The sequence below is a fragment of the Populus trichocarpa genome, chromosome 17 (assembly GCF_000002775.5).
Source record: "Populus trichocarpa isolate Nisqually-1 chromosome 17, P.trichocarpa_v4.1, whole genome shotgun sequence".
Taxonomy (NCBI): domain Eukaryota; kingdom Viridiplantae; phylum Streptophyta; class Magnoliopsida; order Malpighiales; family Salicaceae; genus Populus; species Populus trichocarpa.
Genome location: NC_037301.2, coordinates 8449625 through 8471376, shown reverse-complemented (window position 1 = coordinate 8471376; position 21752 = coordinate 8449625). Strand labels below are relative to the sequence as shown.

At 36.3% G+C, this 21752-nt stretch overlaps 1 pseudogene; it reads right to left on the bottom strand.

The window, feature by feature from the left end:
* Window positions 1–407: 407 nt before the first annotated feature.
* LOC18107289 (cleavage and polyadenylation specificity factor subunit 3-I-like) overlaps window positions 408–21752 on the bottom strand; it is a 56037-nt pseudogene continuing 34692 nt past the window's right edge.

Below are 21752 nucleotides of genomic sequence, written 5' to 3'. Positions count from 1 at the left end.
GTTAGCAATCAATCCCATAATTTAAACCGTCAATTGAACTTCAAGAATAAAATCAAGTCATGATAGCAACACTCGCATGGAAACAATGGTTACAAATCTGACTATTTACAACTTATATGCAACCAACATTCAATCATATTATTAGAAACTCATTTTTTTGAAGCGCGGATTTAGAATCTGACTGAACTAGAAATTAATCCCGCATTTCAAGAATAAAATCAGGTCACGACAGCAATTCTCACATAGAAAAAATGGTTAGAAATCTGCCTATTTACAACTTGCATGCAGCAAATATTCAATTATATTTTTAGAGACTGATTTTTTAAGGCACTAATTTGAAATCGAACTATCCCTTGGTAGGATAAGTCCAAACTACAGCAATGAGCAAAATCATTAAGGCACGAGACTAAAATAATAGGCAACCTCAAGGCAGGATGCATTCAAACATAAAATTACTACGGAAACAGAGGATAAATTAGAAATTAGTGCTCAATAGAAATAAAATCTATTCTCAAAGGTCAGAAACATTTTGATACAACAAGGAAAAGGAAAGACAAAAGCTAAGATGCAGGGAGTGGGATTGGCCTCACAGCACTTTGAATTCGTCTAAATGCTGTCCTAACTCGTTCCTTGAGACCTTCATGCTCACTCTCAACATCCCCACTCTGTTTGTCAAGCTCTGCCACATTCCCATCGACACGTATGACCAGCTTCCCGTTCCCTCCAAGTTTCACATCTCCAAAGAGTGAAACAAGGAGGGCATAAATCACTTTCTCTGCTTTTTTCTCCTTTTCTTCCTTGGATTTTATGTCCTCTGACTCGACAATTACCTTAGGCACCTCCCGGCTGATGTTCAAAACCAAAGCTACAATTGAATCAGATACCATATCACTTATGGGGTCAGCAGTCCAATGAAGTGAAATATGTCTATCAGATTCTTGTTTCACTGTTACCAGCTCATGCACTTGCAATGTTGGAGACCCAGACTCCTCCTCATCAGTTCCAGACTCCACACTCTCATAAATCTGCTCAAGCCTGTGCTTTATCACACCAAATGCACCAGAAAAAGGAATGGTAATCCTCTGAGTAATATTTCCAGTTGATAGTTGTAAGAAGACATGGAGATCTCCAGGTGCCATGATTTGATAAGTGAAGCCCTTCTTCACCAGTATACCACTGACAGTTTCACCAACATTCGGGGTCCTTTCAGCCAGCTTTCCAATGGTTTTTGCCATTTTTTCAGAGTTGAAATATATCTCAACAGACTGACAATTCTTTGGGGTGATTATCTTGGTGTTGCCGTCAGTAAACTCTGTGATAAGTTTCTGTTTGAGCCTTCCCATTTCATTGGCTTCTCCATGAACTAGAATAATGTTAGGAGGCATGAGCTCTTTCAAAAATGTACTTGTCTGAGCATAATCTGCATGGGCAGAGAACGAGATGTAATGGACCTGCATGTTGAGTGGTGCAGTCAGTCCATTCATGAGCTGTACCTCCTTTGGTTCATTAATGATTGTCTTAGCTAGGGTCCCTTCAACAACATATCCAGGTATAACACAAGCATTTTTCTTATCAGAGCACCACATATCAAACAACTGCCTTGACAAACCGCTCTGAAGTCCACTAGGACTTGCCATAACCACAGATGGCCCTACATCAGTAAAATCTTCAATGCTATTCAACGGTGATATATGCTTGAATTTGAAGGGGTTTGAATTCGCAAACTGATTGCGGATCCTTTCATTCATAGAAAGGATGTATGTCTGGTAAACAGTCATACACTTTTTCGCAAGGGGAGAAGCATAATATATGGGAATGTTATGAAGCTCAGGATGGTTTGACCAATACTCATCAAGGATCAAAAGGAGTTCTTGAGCTCGGCCGAGGGCAAATGCTGGAATTAGAACACGACCGCCTAGAGAGATGGTGGAATGGATAACATCAGTGAAGCGCTTCTCCCTAAGGTGTCGAGGTTGATGGAGTTGGACACCATAGGTAGATTCAATTATGCATATGTCAGGAGAGAATTGTGGCATCTCAGCAGCACAAAGATGCCGATCTTCTTCACGTGAATAGTCTCCAGTATAGAGCACTCGAACACCGGCAATATCTACCATGAACATGGCAGCACCAAGGACATGGCCAGCAGTGTAGCACCAAAATTTAATGCCATTAACATCCACAGTCTGATGGAAGTCAATAACCTGCAATTACAAAAATCATTAATGAAATTAAGGATTCTTAAGTTAAACAGAGGATGACAAAGGAACATTACAAGCTAGGCCATCATAAGGAAAATAGGACCTGGCAAACACCAGCAGATCTGCTCACAAAAAAAGACAAAAATGCAAAAATATGCACCCAACCTTGACATGGGAACGTGAAAACCGCGTTCCCTCAAATTTTGAAAATTTTTGTTTTCTTTTTTTTTGCTTAAATTTTTTTTTTGTATTTTCAGATCGTTTTGATGTGCTGATGTCAAAAATAATTTTTAAAAAATAAAAAAACTTTACTCTGATGTATTTCTATACGAAAAACACTTTGAACCGCCACCGCTACTACAATCTCAAACACACCCTAACAGTCCATGTATGAAAAGAAAAATATATAAAAGAGATATCCTCTCTTTCCCTCTGCAATCTCTCAATGTTTTGACCACTTGCACTCATGGATCATGATTGTGCTACAAGGATGGAAATAAAATCAAAAGAAAAAAGAAATCCTCGCTTTGAATTAGCTCCATAGATATCCTCTCTCTTTTTTTTGTTGTTGTTGAATTACCGTTATCTTATTACTAATCACTAAAATCTTACATGTGCAGGAAGATAAAGAGTGAGATGACACTCGCTATATTATGACCCAAACTGTCATAGTTCAAAAAAGATACATGGCAGTCAACCACAACTACTTGAATATGCTCTTTGATTAATCAGGCAATAGAGTATTCCAAATGCAACTTAAGTGTGGTAGATTGATCACTACTGGAAAAAGAAAGGCATAACTTAATTATCAGATGCATATAAATTGGTCCTAAGTTTCCATGCGAAACATACAAGCCTCCAATGAGAAGCCAACAACTAACAATGCCAAACTCAAACAGACTGAAAGCTAAGAAATCCATAGAGAGCAAAATTCACAACATCAAATGCAAGATTGAAACACTTTAAATTCCAGAAGACAATAGCAGACCTTTCATCTAGAGCAATTAACTCAACATGGATAGGAGGTGATAAAGAAGAATAACCAATAAGCTGAATTCCTGGGCTCCTGACTTTGGGACCACAATATAATGCCAAGCCAAATATAATAAACAAAAATATTTCCAAGCTATTGCTTGGATGGAAGGTAAACGAAGTGGATCAAGTTTCTGGGAGAACAAAAAGGTTGCGGATAGATGTAAACAAAAGAATGCAAGAATTCATAAACACAGACCTCGATTTTATCCATTGAGCGGTTTATGTCTTTCTCATCAAACAGCATATCTTCCACTGAAACTTTGCTCACTTTTACATAATTAGTCAAAAGCAACTTGAAGATAGCCTTTGTCGCATGAGTCATGAAAACTCGACCTCTGAATGTGGTCTGATAAAGAGTGAACATTTTAGATTGATCCTAGTGAAAGATACAATAACTTTGTAGAAATCAGTAAAAAAACAAACCTTCTCAAGAAAATAAGGTAGGGATGCAGCATGATCCAAGTGAAAGCTGCAAGCAGAAAGCATCACTCCCAATGATTGATAAGAAAAAACTAGAGAGGACTAAAAATTTTGATTGAAAAAGTAACGATAGATAACAAAAACTAAATTGAACAAATATAGAAAACACAATATTGATTTTATTTGTTTAAAAAAATTCCAAGAGGCCCTTATGACTTCATTAATGTAACAGAAAGAATTCTCAAAAAAAAAAAAAAAAAGAAGAAAGAAACTAACTAGAGTTTCCTGACACCTTAAATGAAATTTCAGCAAATGGAGCATATTTATTTCCCAACCAATGTGATACAATGATTTTTCAATATTTTCATTTTTTGAATCATTGCATAATATGCAATCACACTAATATTCAACATAATTAATTAGTAGAAATAATTCATATTCTTTTATTGTTTTGCTTTCTTGTTGAACACTTTATGATATTTAATCACATTAAAAAAAGAATATATATATTATAATATAGCATAGATAATCAAGATTTTCCTAAATGATTTCTTCAGCCGGAAAATGGATTGCTTTCACTCCCCAATTGCATGCATTTTCAGCACTGTTCTATTATGGTTCCCATCATAAGCAATAAACCTCACGAGTATAAGGAAAGTCATTACTCTTCCACAAATTACTCATCCAACAACATCAGCTCCTCCATAAAATCCTCATCCAACAGAATCAACTCCTTACGTTTAATTTGAATGTTTGAATCATGTACAACTCATAATTCACAGCTTGTAGTCAGTTATAGAATAGCAGAACTTCAGGCTTAATAAGCTCTTCAATCCTGTATTTATACATGCAAATATAAATGAAAAAGTGTGGAGTCATTACGTTTTATCTGCTTCTTATCTTTCTCTATATGGTATCAGAGCCCTCTTTTCTCCAACGAGTTTCCCTTTGATTTTTTTTTTCTTCTTCTTCGCTTCTGCAATGGCCTCCTCAACTCCTTCCCCTGTTGCTATTAACACCACCCAGCAGATCACTACCCGACTCACACCAACCAATTATCCCTCTTGGCATGCACAGTTTAAGTCCCTCCTTCCCGGCTACAACCTATATGGTTATATCGATGGTACACTCACATGCCCCTCGTCCACGAACCCTGATGCAGCACCTACTGCTGCCTATACTCACTGGTTTCAACAGGACAAATTAATTTTAAATTCTACCCTTACTTCGGTGTCTGATTTTGTGATACCTTTCATAGCTGCTTCCAAAACATCCTCTCAAGCCTGGAACAAACTGAGCAAGCTTTATGCTAGTCGTTCTAGAACACGAGTCATGCAACTCAAAGAGGATCTCACTCTTCTTCAGTGTGGAACATGCACTATCACAGAATTTCTTTATTCTATCAAGTCTATTGCAGATGAGTTTGCTCTCATTGATGCTCCTCTCTCTGCTAATGACATTACTCTCTATGTTCTCAATGGCTTAGGTCCTGAATATAGAGAAATGGTAGCCCCCATTCGTGCACACGAATCTGCTTTATCATTTGAAGAACTTCATGATCTTCCCATTGGTCATGAGTCTTATCTCAAACGCCTGTACATTAATCCTCCTTCCCTGGTTGTCACAGCACACAATACTCAGCGCAAGGATCATCGTTTTTCAAAAAGACAACCATGGTCATCTCTGAATGCAGCCACACAGAAATATGATTCCAAATCTCAACCCCGCTATTTTAGGCAGCAAAAATATACCCCCAAATGCCAACACTGTGATCAACTTGGCCATGTTGCCAAATACTGTCCTCAGTTACACACCAGGAAGGCTACAACTAACTGCACCACTGCTTCTCCCAGTCCAGATCAGCGCTGGCTCATTGACTCTGCTGCATCCCATAACATCACCTCTTAAGTATCCAATCTGCACTTACATTCTGAATATGATGGCACAGATGAAGTGCTCATTGGAGATGGTTCAGGTTTGAAAATAACCCACTCAGGTTCTCTTACTCTTCCTTTTCCTAAACACACTTTCCAAATTCAAGACACTCTTAATGTTCCCACCATCAATCAAAATTTGATTTCAGTACATCATTTTACCAAACACAACAATGTGTTTCTTGAATTTCATCCCTCTTGTTTTTTTGTCAAGGATCAGCGGACGAGAGAGACTCTTCTTCAAGGACCGTGTGAGAATGGTGTTTATCCTCTACCTCATCTCCGTGCCTCCACTCCCATTGCAATGGTCCATGAACGCACATCCATAAATGGCTGGCATCAACGCCTAGGCCATCCTTCCTCCAAAGTTGTAGCCAGAATGATCACCTCCTTCTCTCTTCCAATTTCCAGCAATTCCTCTATATCTCATGTTTGTGATTCCTGTTCTATCAATAAATCTCATCGTCTGCCTTTTCATAAACATGGCCTCACTAGCTCTGCTCCTTTTGATTTAATATTGTGGAAATCAGTCTCAAAATCAGTTAGGATCTTAGAGAAATCTTAGTATATATGGTTTAGGAAAGAGAATCTGGTATTAACTATCCAGATTCTCTAGATTATTGCTTTCTAGTTTAGTGTAGAATACTTTCCTATCTAGTATTTATTTCTTGTTTTTAGGGTTAGTAGGTTAGCTTCTCTTCCCTATTTATTGTACAAACATACTGCTAGTAATATTAAGAAAAGAGAAAGACTTCTCTCAAAATTCTTCATGGTATTAGAGCCTACTCTTGAACCCTAATCTGTTTCTCCAAGGCATGGCAGCAGCAGGACAAAGCTCTCTCTCTGAGGTGACCTCACAGCCAGGAACAACCTCTCATGGTAGCCTTTCAGGAGGCACTGAAGGCACATCACACCAAATCACAGGACACAAACTCAATGGATATAATTATCTTCAATGGTCATCATCAGTCATGATTTTTATTTGTGGAAAGGGCAGAGATGATTACCTCACAGGGGATATCATCATACTAGAAAAGAATGATCCCATGTTCCGAACATGGAAGACTGAAAATCATATGGTAATGTCATGGCTGATCAATTTAATGACCAATGAAATTGGAGAAAATTTTCTCCTATATGGAACAACAAAGGAAATCTGGGAAGCAGCAAGAGAAACCTACTTAAGTTCTGAAAATACATCAGAACTATTTGAGATTGAGGCAGTGTTACATGATCTACGCCAAGGAAAACTTTCTATTACTCAATACTTCAACACTCTCTGCCGTCATTGGCAGCACCTAGATATGTTTGAAATTCACAGCTGGAATTGCCCTGAAGACACAATCCTATATAGAAGAATTGTTGAGCAGAAAAGAACTTTTAAATTTCTTCTTGGGCTCAACAAGAACCTTGATGAAGTAAGAGGAAGAATAATGGGAACCAAACCTCTTCCAAATCTCAGAGAAGCATTCTCTGAGGTTAGACGTGAAGAAAGTAGAAAGAAAGTAATGATGGGACCTCACAACTCAGCTCATATAATGGAAGGATCTGCCCTTGCTGCTCGAGGCTATTCAAACAGCAACTATGATAACCGACAGAGGAAAGGAAGACCCTGGTGTGATCACTGCAACAAACCAGGACATGTCAAGGAAAACTGTTGGAAGATTCATGGCAAACCTGCTGATTGGAAACCATCAAAATCAATAAATGACAAAGACAGACGTGCCCACAATGTTATCTCAGATAACAACCGAGATAAGAACACCATTCTGCCAACAAAAACAAGTCCTTTCAGCAAGGAACAACTTGAGATCTTACAGAAACTCTTCAGTCAAAATTCACAGTCTCAACCAAGTATGTCAGCCCTGGTTCTGGATCTGGTCTGTCAGCATAAAAAGGTAAATTTTCAATAGCCCTTACTGTTAGTAAGAAACACTCAAGCCCTTGGATCATCGACTCCGGAGCATCAGACCATATGACAGGAGATGCCACTCTTCTTAATGAATACAATCAGTGCACTAATAATTCTACAGTCCGTATAGCTGATGGGTCTTCCTCCCAAGTAAAGGGAATAGGGCTGAGTAGACTCTCAAGGGACATGATCCTAAACTCTATTCTCCATGTTCCTAACCTAGACTGCAACCTACTCTCAATTAGCAAATTGACTCGTGACCTGAATTGTGTTGCTAAATTCTTTCCTCATTTGTGTATATTTCAGGATTTGGATACGGGGAAGAAGATTGGCAGTGCTAAAATGTGTTCTGGGCTCTATCTGCTCAAAAGTGAGATTCCTCTAAAGCAAACTCAAAACAGAAGCTATGTATCATCCAAGGGTCAGTTAGCTTTAAATTTTCATGTCAATAAAGATAGTGAAGTTCTGTTATGACACTATCGTCTTGGTCATCCAAACTTCATGTACCTTGAAAAGTTGTTTCCATCCTTCTTTTCCAATAAAAGCTCACAATCCTTCAAATGTGAAATATGTCAACTCTCTAAACATGTTCACAGTAGCTATCCCACCATTTCATATAAACCATCACATCCATTTGCAATGATTCATAGTGATGTATGGGGCCCCTCACAAGTGCACAATATAACTGGAACTCGGTGGTTTGTCTCCTTTGTTGATGATCACACTAGATTGACTTGGTTATTCCTTATGAAAGAAAAATCTGAAGTCAGCCAGATTTTCCAAAACTTCCATGCCATGATACAAACCCAATTCCAGACTAAAATCCAAATCCTAAAAACTTATAATGCCAAAGAATATTTCAATTCTAGCCTTAATACCTATTGTCTAAATCAAGGCATTATCCATATAAGCTCTTGTGTTAACACTCCACAACAAAATGGAGTGCCTGAAAGGAAGAATAGACATCTGTTGGAAGTTGCTAGATCCCTTATGCTCTCTACTCATGTGCCAAAACAATTCTGGGGAGAAGCTGTACTCACAACAACTTATCTCATCAACAGAATGCCTTCCAGAGTTCTAAGCTTCAGAACTCCCAGCCAAGTCCTTCTACAAGCCTTTCCACACACCAAACTACTCCCTTCCTTAGACCCTAAAGTATTTGGCTGCTCAGTGTTTGTTCATATACACCATAGAGGAAAATTAGACCCTACCTCTCTTAAGTGCATTTTTATAGGATACTCTCCACACCAAAAGGGTTATAAATATTACTCTCCTGTTCTCAAAAAGGTCTATACCTCTATGGATGTCACATTTTTTGAACACCAAGCATACTATCCCAAGTCTGATCTTCAGGGGGCAACCATGAGAGAATATCAGAATTGGGATATACAATCTGATCATGTAATTAACTCAGGAGACAACTAACAGAGTCTTGTCCAAAGTCATTTGAGTCCTTACACTACACCTCCAGCCTCAATCCAATCAGTCCCAGCACCACCAGCTTCAGTCCAATCTCCTGACCAGATTCATCCTACACCAAAACAGATCACAAATCATGAGCTTCTTACTTATTCTAGAAGGAAAAAACTTGGAAAGGAGATAGAGCACACAATACCTCTTGCACATGACCAAGATTCAGAACCAAGTCCAGATTCTGCCCCAATATACTCAGGTATGGAAACTTCTGACTGTGAGAATACTGCCTCTGTTATTGATGATTCAATATTCCAATTGCTTTGAGAAAGGGTGTTAGATCATGCACAAGTCATCCCATCAGCAAATTTGTTTCATATGAAGGGTTATCACCAACCTATCATGCATTTGTTTCAGCCATTGACAGTGTACAGATTCCTAAGTCTATTGAAGAAGCTCTCAAAGATTCAGGGTGGAGAAAGGCAGTGAGTGATAAATCAGTGCCTTAAACAAGAATAGAACTTGGAAAATTTCTAAACTTCCACCTGGAAAGAAACCAGTTGGGTGTAAATGGTTATTTACTATCAAACATAAGGCTGATGGAAGTATTGAAAGGTTAAAAGCTCGTCTGGTTGCAAAAGGGTTTACTCAGTCCTATGGAATAGATTATCAAGAAACATTTGCTCTAGTGGCCAAACTTAATACAATCAGAGTGCTTCTATCCCTAGCAGCTAACCAAGACTGGCCATTACATCAACTAGACATCAAAAATACTTTCCTTAATGGAGACTTGGAAGAAGAAGTATACATGGAGATTCCTCCAGGACTGGAAACATCCTCCAATGTCAACAGAGTATGCAGACTGAAAAAATCACTATATGGACTCAAACAATCCCCTCGGGCATGGTTTGACAAATTTACAAAGACAATAGCACAGTATGGATATTCCTAATGCCAAGCAGACCACACACTGTTTGTAAAAACCTCTCCAGAAAAGGAAATAGCAATCCTAATAGTATATGTGGATGACATCATCTTAACTGGGGATTATGAGGAAGAATTGGTGAGACTGAAGAAACTCTTAGCCAAGGAATTTGAGATCAAAGACCTTGGGTATCTCAAATACTTCCTTGGCATGGAAGTGGCAATGTCAAGGAAAGGTATATATGTTTCACAACGAAAATATGTCTTGGATCTGCTAAAAGAAACAGGAATGCTTGGATGCAAACCTGCAGACACTCCAATGGATTCAACAAAGAAGATAGGAGCATAAAATGATAGTATACCAGTGGATAAGGGGAGATATCAAAGACTTGTGGGTCGACTCATCTATCTCTCACATACCAGACCTGATATTAGCTTTGCAGTCAGTTTTGTAAGCCAATTCATGAACAACCCGACAGAAGATCATATGGCAGCAGTTAATAGAATCTTGAGGTACCTAAAAATGACTCCTAGTAGAGGCCTTCTATACAAGAAATGTGACAACAGAAATATTGAAATCTACACAGATGCAGACTGGGCAGGAAACATTATAGATAGGAGATCTACTTCTGGATATTGCTCCTATGTTTGGGGAAATCTAGTAACTTGGAGAAGCAAGAAACAACATGTGGTATCTAGAAGTAGTGCAGAATCTGAGCTGAGAGCTCTAGCTCTTGGTATCTGTGAAGGGATGTGGATACAAAGATTACTTAAAGAACTTGGCTTGGAATCATTGACACCTATCAAGCAGAACATTGTTCATCATGACAGGACAAAGCACATTGAAATAGATCGACACTTCATCACAGAAAAAATTGAGAAGAACATTGTTCACCTTACCTACACTCCAACAAGATCTCAGATTGCAGACATCCTCACCAAAGCTCTACCAAGAACAAATTTTGAAGAATTGAGTCACAAGCTGGGCATGTATAACATATACAACCCAGCTTGAGGGGGAGTGTGGAAATCAGTCTCAAAATCAGTTAGGATCTTAGAGAAATCTTAGTATATATGGTTTAGGAAAGAGAATCTGGTATTAACTATCCAGATTCTCTAGATTATTGCTTTCTAGTTTAGTGTAGGATACTTTCCTATCTAGTATTTATTTCTTGTTTTGAGGGTTAGTAGGTTAGCTTCTCTTCCCTATTTATTATACAAACATACTGCTAGTAATATTAAGAAAAGAGAAAGACTTCTCTCAAAATTCTTCAAATACATACCGATGTTTGGGGACCATCACCACAAACCAGCATTCAAGGTCATAAATATTACGTGATCTTCATTGATCACTTCACAAAATATGTCTGGTTTTTCCACTCCGTAACAAATCTGATGTTAAAATCATTTTTCCTCAATTTCATAAAATGATTCAAAATCGGTTTAATGCTAATATCAAAACTCTCTACTCTGATAATGGCGGAGAATTTGTCGCCCTTCAACCATTTCTTACTTTTCACGGCATCAGCCATTACACCACAGCCCCACACACTCCTCAATAGAATGGCGTTTCAGAGCGTCGCCATAGAGACATAGTAGAAACAGGCAACAACTTCTCAGTCACGCCAATCTTCCTTCCCATTTTTGGTCTTGTGCGTTTGCCACGACAACCTATCTAATTAATCGGTTGCCCTCACCTATTCTTCATCACAGCTCCCCTTTTCAAACCTTGTTCACAGAAGCTCCAAATTATCTCAAACTCAGATCATTTGGTTGCTTGTGTTTTCCCTGGTTAAAAACTTACCACACACATAAGCTCCAGCCGAAATCTGTTCCCTGTGTGTTTCTTGGTTATTCCACTACACTGAGTGCCTATCTTTGCTTACACTTACCTACTCAATGCTTATATGTCTCACGACATGTTACGTTTGATGAAAATATCTATCCTCTAAAGAACATCAACAACCAGTCCACTTCTGAGTCTTCCATACCTGTTGCTCCTACTCTCTCTGCACCATTGCTGCAGATTGTCACACTAACCAACCAAGCTCCCTCTGCACCAGTCTTCACTGCCCCTCAAGAAGAGCTCTCTCTATCTACATCCAATTCAGACACTACAACACAGTCTCCACGGTTCAGGTAAATATTCCAGCTCCTGTTGTTTCTCAAAGACAACATAACATGACCACTCGATCTATGAATAACATCTTTGTTCCCAAAAAACTTCACACCACCACCACACATCCATTACCTGAATCACCTAAACCAACATGTGTTAGTCAAGCACTTAAAAATCCACTCTGGCGCAATGCCATGTCAGAAGAAATCACTGCATTACTTAATCATGCAACTTGGGAACTTGTCCCTCCTGCAAACAGTCAAAATCTTATAGGCTGCAAATTCGTCTTTTGAATGAAAAGAAACCCTGATGGAACCATCAGCAGATACAAAGCTCGTCTAGTCGCCAAAGGCTTCCGCCAAAGACCAGGTCTTGATTATTCCCAGACATTCAGTCCAGTTGTCAAACCAGCTACAATTCGCTTAATCCTCTCTATTGCTGTCATGAATGGTTGGTCCCTAATAATGCTTTTCTTCATGGCAATCTTGAAGAAACAATGTTTATGCATCAACCTCCAGGCTTCAAAGATACATCAAAGCCTGACTATGTTTGTAAACTGAAGAAAAGTATTTATGGACTGAAACAGGCACCCCGCCAGTGGTACAAAGCTCTCTGGGATGCTCTTTTGCATTTTGGATTTGTTCACTCAGCTACGGACACTTCTTTATTCATCTATGCCTCTAACAGTATTCATGCTATTTTCTTGTGTGTGTTGATGACATTATTATCACAGGAAACGTCTCCACATTTGTAGCTGCTATCATCAACAAACTCGGTCACACCTTCTCTGTCAAAGACATGGGACATCTCCATTTTTTTTCTTGGCATTGAAGTTATTCCTATAGCCAAGGGCCTTTTCCTTTCACAACATAAATACATACGAGATTTACTCTCTAAAACCTCCATGGATATGACCAAAGACATTCACACTCCAATGTCAACCAGCACACCACTGCTTTTAACAGATGGTTCAGCCCCTGCAGACAGCACAGAATATAGAAGAGTTATTGGGGCACTGCAATATCTTGGCCTGACTAGACCTGACATTGCCTTTGCAGTGAATCGGCTTTCCCAGTTCATACACAAACCAACAGCGTGTCATTGGACTGCAGCCAAACGAATTATCAGGTATCTCAAGCAAACAATGTTCCCTGGGATTCTTATTCAACAGAGCAGCCCCTTCAATCTACAAACCTTTGTTGATGCGGAATGGGCTGCCAACACTGATACAAGGGTCTCCACCACTGCATTTATCACCTTTCTAGGCTCCAATCCCATTTCTTGGTCTGCACGCAAACAAAGAGCTGTATCGCGTTACTCTACAGAAGCTGAATTTCGTGCATTAGCTGCTGCCACTTCTGAAACAGTGTGGCTTCACTCCTTAATCACAGAACTTGGCTTACATCTACAAAATCCTCCCCAAGTTTTTTGTGATAACATTGGTGCAACTCATTTCAGCTTAAATCCAGTACAACACTCGCATGAAACATATCGAAATCGACCTTCTTTTTGTTCGTGATCTTGTCCAGAAAGGTCGCATTACTGTCAATCATGTTCACACTTTAGACCAACTTGCAGACTTACTTACGAAGCCTCTTCCACGCCACCGTTTTCAAACCTTAAGATCCAAGATTGGTGTTACTGATGGTACCTCCATCTTGCGGGGGCATATAAGAAAAGTCATTACTCTTCCACAAATTACTCATCTAACAGCATCAGCTCCTCCATAAAATCCTCATCCAACAGAATCAACTCTTTACGTTTAATTTGAATGTTTGAATCATGTACAACTCATAATTCACACCTTGTAGTCAGTTATAGAATAGCAGAACTTCAGGCTTAATAAGCTCTTCAATCCTGTATTTATACATGCAAATGTAAATGAAAAGGTGTGTGGAGTCATTACATTTTATCTGCTTCTTATCTTTCTCTATAACGAGCACAAACCTATTTCTTAGAAGATCACTCATCTTCTTGCAACAAGGAGCATGTGAATAATTAAAATATAGATATCATGAGTCTATGACACTTTAAATTCCAACAAAACTTTATCAGAAATCTCATTACATCTATACTTCTCTACAACTGCATAGATCCAGTTAAGAGTAAAAAGTTCCCAGCACACATCAAGAATACTACTGATAATTTTTTATAGAGGTAAGAAAGTTCAGGCTGCCCTCTCTTGCTGACAAAGCATCAAGTTTAAGTTTCACTGTTTCAATTTATATTATTGTCAAGTCCAGCATTATAACAGACTTGGCTAACTTCTACTGATGAGGAACCTAGCCACTGCCTATCAAATGGCCCTGATAATGCAAGTTCAAGCACCTAAGGAACTGCATCATGCGGTTTTTCTCACAATATTTAAACTCCTTCCCAACTTGTATTTTCACAATAAAATCTTCCCAAATATTAGACCAAAATACCCTAACACTAACTTTCTCAATATTTGTATATCTGACTTCTGCGCTGAGTGTTCTCTAATTCTGAAACAATTTCATGTTCTTCCTTGGACAAGTTGATCTCTCGCAGCTAAAAATTTCATGCAATCTTACTAAATCATCATAGGAGATATCTCTTCAAAGTATTCTTTTGACAAGAAAATGAACAAACAAGAAAGCAAGCAAGGTCAAATCAAAGGAGCATTCAGTGAGAGAAAAAACTAGAATTTACGAAACTAATAGTGAGAAACAAAATATTGCCTCATGGAATGGAAAATCAATATACATATATACAATAGGCAAGCAAGGAGAATTAGCAAGAGAAGGTGATGAAATACATACTGTGTAACGAGAAGTACATCAATAGTGGAAGGGTCAATCTCATCGAAGTAGGCAAAGCAGTCATACCCGAATAAGCCGGATGAATTCCACAATCAAACTAACATTGGCATAATTCGACAACAAAAACATAAATTAATAAACAAAATACAGTCATTGAATTTGATCCAGCGTAAACAAAAATTACCAATAGTAAATCAGTACAAAATGGCATAATTGAAAAACAACAAAATGCATAGAGGGAAGGATGAAGGGAAGCAATACCAGTACAGTCTTGCCTTTAAATGACATGTAAACACAGGATCGACCCACTTCATTTCCAGCACCTAAAGGGGTTAGAGTTAGCTGATCCCCTCCTTCTCTTGTTACCGGTGCATCCCTTCTTTTTAGTGACTGCGATTGCCCTGTTGATGCCATTCTTGTGTTCTTCAGCTGCCCGAAAACCAAATTGTATTTATGTCTCTGTAGAAAAACTCCGATACAGCTAAACCCACTCAGCTTCTGATTTGTAATGATTATATAAAATAAGAGAACACAACTTACAAAAGTTGACGTAAAGCTTATAATGTTTATAGCGATTATGCTTCAAGCTCGAACTTTTTTAAATTATAAGGTGGAAATGGGAGTTCCGCTACACATTGTTTCGAGGGGTTTTCTTTGCTTTTACTTGAAGATTCAGTTGTGTTTCTTTGCCCAGAAAATGTTTTTATTATTTTTTAAATTTTCATGAGTTTATTTGTTATTAGAAAAATTTAATGGATAAAAAATATTTTCCAGTTAAAGTAAAGTTTAACTTAATTTTCAAGAAAATATTTTTCTTTTATTTTGAATAAAAATATTTTCAAGAAATTATAAAAAAATTAAAAATATCATATTATTTGCTAATTATATCAAATTTGATCCTTAAACTTTTGATTGATATATATTTTGTTTGAATTTTTTTTAATTTCATCTCTTAAAATTGATTTAATTTGATTTTTATATTAACTTTATTTCTTATTTTTATAATTATTATTTGCTTCTCTTATTATTTTTAATTGAAATTTTTACTTATCAAATTTGGTCCTCATTCTTTTAATTGTTACTTATTTTATTTAAAATAATTTATGAAATTGTAATTATTATTATTTTAATTTCATCATCTTTTAATTTTTTTATTTATTAGATTTGATATCAATTATTTATATTATTATTTATTTTATTTGAGATAATTTATGAAATTAGAATTTTTTTTAAATTTCATTCTTATTCAACTTTTTAATTTATAAGATTTGTTTTCCATTATTTTAATAAACTTGAAAAAAAAATAAAACATTAATAAGCTATTTTTCAGCTCATTAATAAGCTAGATTAGAACCATTGATTTTTTATTGACTCAACAAACAAAACAGAAGATTGTCTTGTTAGGGGTTTGATGACTTGTGTGCTTTCTAAGGTAAGCGGTTGATTCAAACAGACAAGATGACTTCAAAAACCAACTCGGGCCTTGAAAGAAACCCATAGCCCTTCTTTCCAAGGTTCTACCACTTAAATGTATGTTTGGCAACGCGGCTGGGCCATGAAAATTCTTTAATTTTTTTTTGTTTTTAGATCATTTTGATGTACTGATGTTAAAAATAAATTTAAAAAATAAAAAACATATTATTTTAATGTATTTCCAAGCAAAAAACAATATGAAAAGCAATCCTTATCACAATAACACAACGTAAATCTACATTAATAGCATATGAACGCACTGACTCCACTTATATGTTCTTATCAATGATACTTGACCTCTTACTACATTGAACCCACCATTCTCATGTACAGTTTCGGTGACCCTTTTTGGTCATGTTGGTGGCAGCCATATGCAGTCTTGCAAAATCTAATTTACCATATCTCCCAGAAAAAAGAGGCAAAGCCTCTGATCCAAAAAGAAAAAATAAAAATAAAAATAAAAAATAAAAAGAACAAATCAAGAAGTACGCATCATGTCATACAACTTACAGCTGAAGTTAACCTAAAACAACGGTCTTCTATACTAAACACATTAGTGATTCAGTTAATCTGCCTGTAAATGTTTTGTGTTTTATACTAGCATGTAAGATTCATAAAAAGAAGAGCATTCTTTAATATCTCCCAAATAAACCATGTAGGAGCAGCAAGCAAAGAGAGATAACATACCTAACCTATATTAGTATTGTTAGAAGACAAGAATATATTAAATACTTTTATGACCTTCGACTCCTCTTCTTTGCGTCTTTCAAACCCATTATAGCTCCACCGTCACACTATTGTGCTTCTGTGGACAAGATATCTTTGGCTCGTTTGGAGTACGTGTCGTTGGTTACAGCAGCTGTGGTTACTCGTGATTCCAGCTTCTGGACGAGAAAGAGGCTGGAAGAGATGTTTTGGTGGACAGTGAGATGCTGATGGCAGTTGTTGCCGGTGGGGGGGTGGTTGGATTTTTTTTCCTTGTGAGTTTCTTTTCTTAGGATGTGTCGCGCCTGTCTAAAAAGTGCTAGAAAGTGCTTTCTTTTTTCTCTCTCTTTTACAAAATGGACGGAGTAAAATAACACAAAAAAATATTAGTCAAAAAATTGAAAAATACGAATTAAACAATTTTTTTCAGCTTATTTTTTATATTTATTTAAAATATACAAACAGGATAACAATGAATAAGCATCACCAAACAAAGAGCTGAAGTCATCAATGATGAAAAAATTAATCGAGTTATAAGTATAATTTTTAAACACAACTCAGGATCAGCTGACACAATAGTCAAGTTATGAGTTGGGTAATTCAACTCAAGTCAACCCTGAAAATTACACACACACACTATAAACCATATAAGAAAACCATGAAGATATAGTGGGTCTAAATAAGCTTAAATTCAAATATCTTAATAAATAACATGCATATAACAATTTAAAAGTAGTGTATGCATTAAAAATCAATCTTTAATAAAAGACCTTCACATGTCAAAAAAGTGGGATATATGAAAATTGCAAATCAAGAGAAAAGAAAACGAGAACCTCCTAAGATTTAAAGTATTAGAAAAAAAATCCAAGAATAGACATCATTGTACTATGTCTAGAGCAATTAGATAAAATATGCATATCAAGGTCAATCCCTTAATTAATGAATATAAATAAGGAAAAAACAAGGAATTGAAAACAAAACCAAACCTGATATGTTCTTAGAGTTAAAAAGGTTACTAGAATTCTGCAGACGTGTAGTAAGTTGACTCCAACTTTCCAAAGTCTGAGCCATCAAAAACTTCCCTACGAGCACCCTAAAATTAGTTGCTTCTAGTTAGCTTTTACAATGAAATGTAGAAGAAATTTAGCAAGAACACCGTTACAAGCCATGCAATTGTATCTTATGAGCTTCCCAATTACATCAGTATTAGTGGGTTAGAAAGAAGAAGCATGTTCGGTGAAGGAAAAAGAAGAAAATGAGGAAAGGTGAATGTTTATTCTTTTTTGCATGTTGCTGCTTGTGTTTTAGATTTTTATCCCTGTATTCAAATTCAAAATGTGTTGTTTAGAAGAGAAATGGTTAAAAGAGGTGGGTCTCACTTGGGTTTGATGAGTCACCTAGGTCTAACCGGGCTAGAAGAGTCTTTTATCAACTATGAGAGTTGAAGGAGCAAATGACTATGTGCTTTTAGAATAGATAACCCTTACTAAGAGTATGAGATATAAAGTCTCCATTTTATTTGATAATGGTAGTCACATGACTCAAAACTTGCATTTGTATCCTTCAATTCACTTTTCAAGTTGTGATTCCAAGGTGAACTGAATTTGTGTTGTCGGAATGCTTTCTCAAATCCTCTTTCATTTATATTGGCACTTTGATGGACATGAACAAGACAAATAAATCTCAAGTGCAAAGCATTTCCATTTTGCTAACTTGAGATTGTGTATTCAAGTGCTAGATTAGAACCATTGATTTTTCACTGACTCGACAAACAAAACAGAAGATTTTCTTGTTAGGGGTTTGATGACTTGTGTGCTTTCTAAGGTAAGTTGGTTGATTCAAACAAACAAGATGGCTTCAACAACCAACTCGGCCCTTGAAAGCAACCCATACCCCTTCTTTCCAAGGTTCCACCACTTAAAATGTATGTTTGGCAACGTGTTAGGCCATGTTTTTTCCAAATTTATGTTTTTAAATTATTTTGATATGCTTAATGTTAAAAATAAATTTTAAAAAATAAATTAAAAAATTATTTTGATGCATTTCCATAAAAAAAAATAATTTAAAAATAATCCTTACCACAGTACCAAATACTAAGTAAATCTACATTAATAGCATATGAACTTATATGTTCTTATTATTGACACTTCAACTACTACTACATTGAACCCACCCTTCTCATGTACATTTTCGGCGACCCTTTTTGGTCATGTTGGTGCCAGCCATACGCGGTCTTGCAAAATCTAATTTACCACATCTCCTAGAAAGAAAAAAAAAAAAAGGGCAAAGCTACTGATCCAAAAATAAAAAATAAAAATAAAAAGAACAAATCAAGGAGTATGCATCCTGTCACACAACTTATAGCTGAAGTTAACCTAAAACAACGGTCTGTTTGGTTTCTATAAAAAAGAAAAAGACAATTCTGTACTAAACACATTAGTGATTCAGTTAATCTGCATGGAAATGTTTTGTGCGTTATAGTAGCATGTAAGATTAAGAAAAAGAAGAGTATTCTTTAAGTTCTTCCAAATAAACCAAGAGAAAGAGCAGCAGAAGCAAGCAAAGAGAGATAACATACATATACACGTATCTATATTAGTATTGTTAGAAGACAATAATATACCAAACTCTTACTTTTATAACCTTCGACTCCTCTCCTTTGCATCTTTCAAACCCACTATAGCTCCACCGTCACGTTGTTGTGCTTCTGTGGACAAGATATTCTTGGCTTGTTTGGAGCGTGTATCGTCGATTGCAACAGCTGCGATTATTAGTGGCGCGGTTGTGATTCCGGCTTCTAAAAAGGAAGGAGGCTGGATGAGATGTTTTGGTGGACAATGAGATGCTGATGCTTGATGACAGTTGCTGTCGTTGCTACCGAGGTGGGGGTAGGAACACAAAAAATATTAGTCAAAAAATTAAAAAATAAGGATAACATTGAATAAGCACCATTGAATAGAGAGCTCAATTCAATGGTGAAAGAATTGATCGAGTTATAAACATAGTTTTTAAATCCCATTTAGAGATTAATCGACACAACAATCAGGTTATGAATTAGGTGATTCAACTCAAGTCAACCATGAAAATTATATATACATAAAAAAACATTATAAGCCATATAAAAAAACCATGAAGATATAAGGGGTCTAAATAAGCTTAAATTCACATATTTTAATAAATAACATGAACACAACAATTCAAAAATAGTGTACGTATTAAAAATCAATCTTTAATAAAAGACCTTCACGTGTCAAAAGAGTGGGATATATGAAAATTGCAAATCAAAAGAGAAGAAAACGAGAACCTCCTAAGATTTCAAGTACTAGAAAGAGAACCTCCTAAGATTTCAAGTACTAGAAAAAATCCAAGGAAAGACATGCTCGAACTGTGTCCAGAGCAATCAAATAAAATATGTACATCAAGGTCAATCCTTTAATTAATGAATATAAATAAAAAAAAACAAGGAATTGAAAACAAAATCAAACTTGATCTATTACTAGAGTTAAAAATGTTACTGGAATTATGTAGATGTGTAGTAAGTTGATTCCAACTTTCCACAGTCTGAATCATCAAGAACTTCCCTACAAGCACCCTAAAATTAGTTGCTTCTAGTTAGCTTTTCCAATGAAATGCAGATTGAATTTAGCAAGAACACCTTTACAAGCCATGCAACTGTATCTCATGAGCTTCCCAATTACATTAGTAGTAGTGGGTTAGAAAGAAGAAGCATGTTCGGTGAAGGAAAAAAGGAGAAGATGAGCAAAGGTTCATGTTTATTCTCTTTTGCATGTTGCTGCTCGTGTGGGAGATTTTTGTCCCTTTATTCAAATTCAAAATGTGTCATTTAAAAGAGAAATGGTAAAAAGAGGTAGGGTTTCACCCGGGTTTGTTGAGACACCTAAATCAACCGAGCTAGAAGAGTCTTTTATCAACTATTAAAGTTGAAGGAGCAAATGACTATGTGATCAGAAGTCATGATAGATAAAAAAAGAAGCAGTCAAACAACAAGGTTTGAACGTGTGCACAACTAAAGGATATAGTCATATTCAGAGTTCTTGGTCCTTAAAATAACTAATCAGAAGTCAAAAATCAGCTAAGGATGATCAATAGAAGAGGAATTTAATAAGCCTCTTTATATTATACCAATATATGTATAGGATTAGGATTACTTTTCTAAGTAGGATTCAAACATTGTAATAGTATAAATAGGGTCGGATAATAATGTAAATGATGATCACCCCTACATATTTACATTCCTTAAATTTATTATTGTTTTTTTTTCTAAAGGGTTTTTATTACTTTCATTTATTTATATTTTATCCTTGTTGCTTTATTTATTTTTCTGCACTTTAAGATTTTGTAATTTTTTTCTTCCTTAAAACTAATGTACTTTTAGAACAAATAACCCTTACTAAGAATATAAGATCTAAAGTCTCCATTTTGTTTGATAACGGTAATTGTTGCCTCATCATAGGTTAGTCCACAATAATTTTAATTGACAATACATAAATTGACACTCTCGATGAAAAATAGATTCATAATTTATTCCAAAAGTCATTAAACATGTCTCTAAAGAAAAACACAAATAAACTCATCACTGGTATGCTAAACAAATAATCATTACAAGTAATGAAAAGAGGCCAACTTCTTAGACATGAAAAGCCTGATAATCGGTATCTTCCTAGATTTTGATGGATCAAACATGATAAACATGCTTAGAGATGGGTCTTTATCATCTAACTCCCTACTACAACATAGAATTGTATGGGGATACTAAGAGTCTAGACACACCCCTAGTGTCTCTATGCAATCCCTTATGTTCTCATTGGTTCT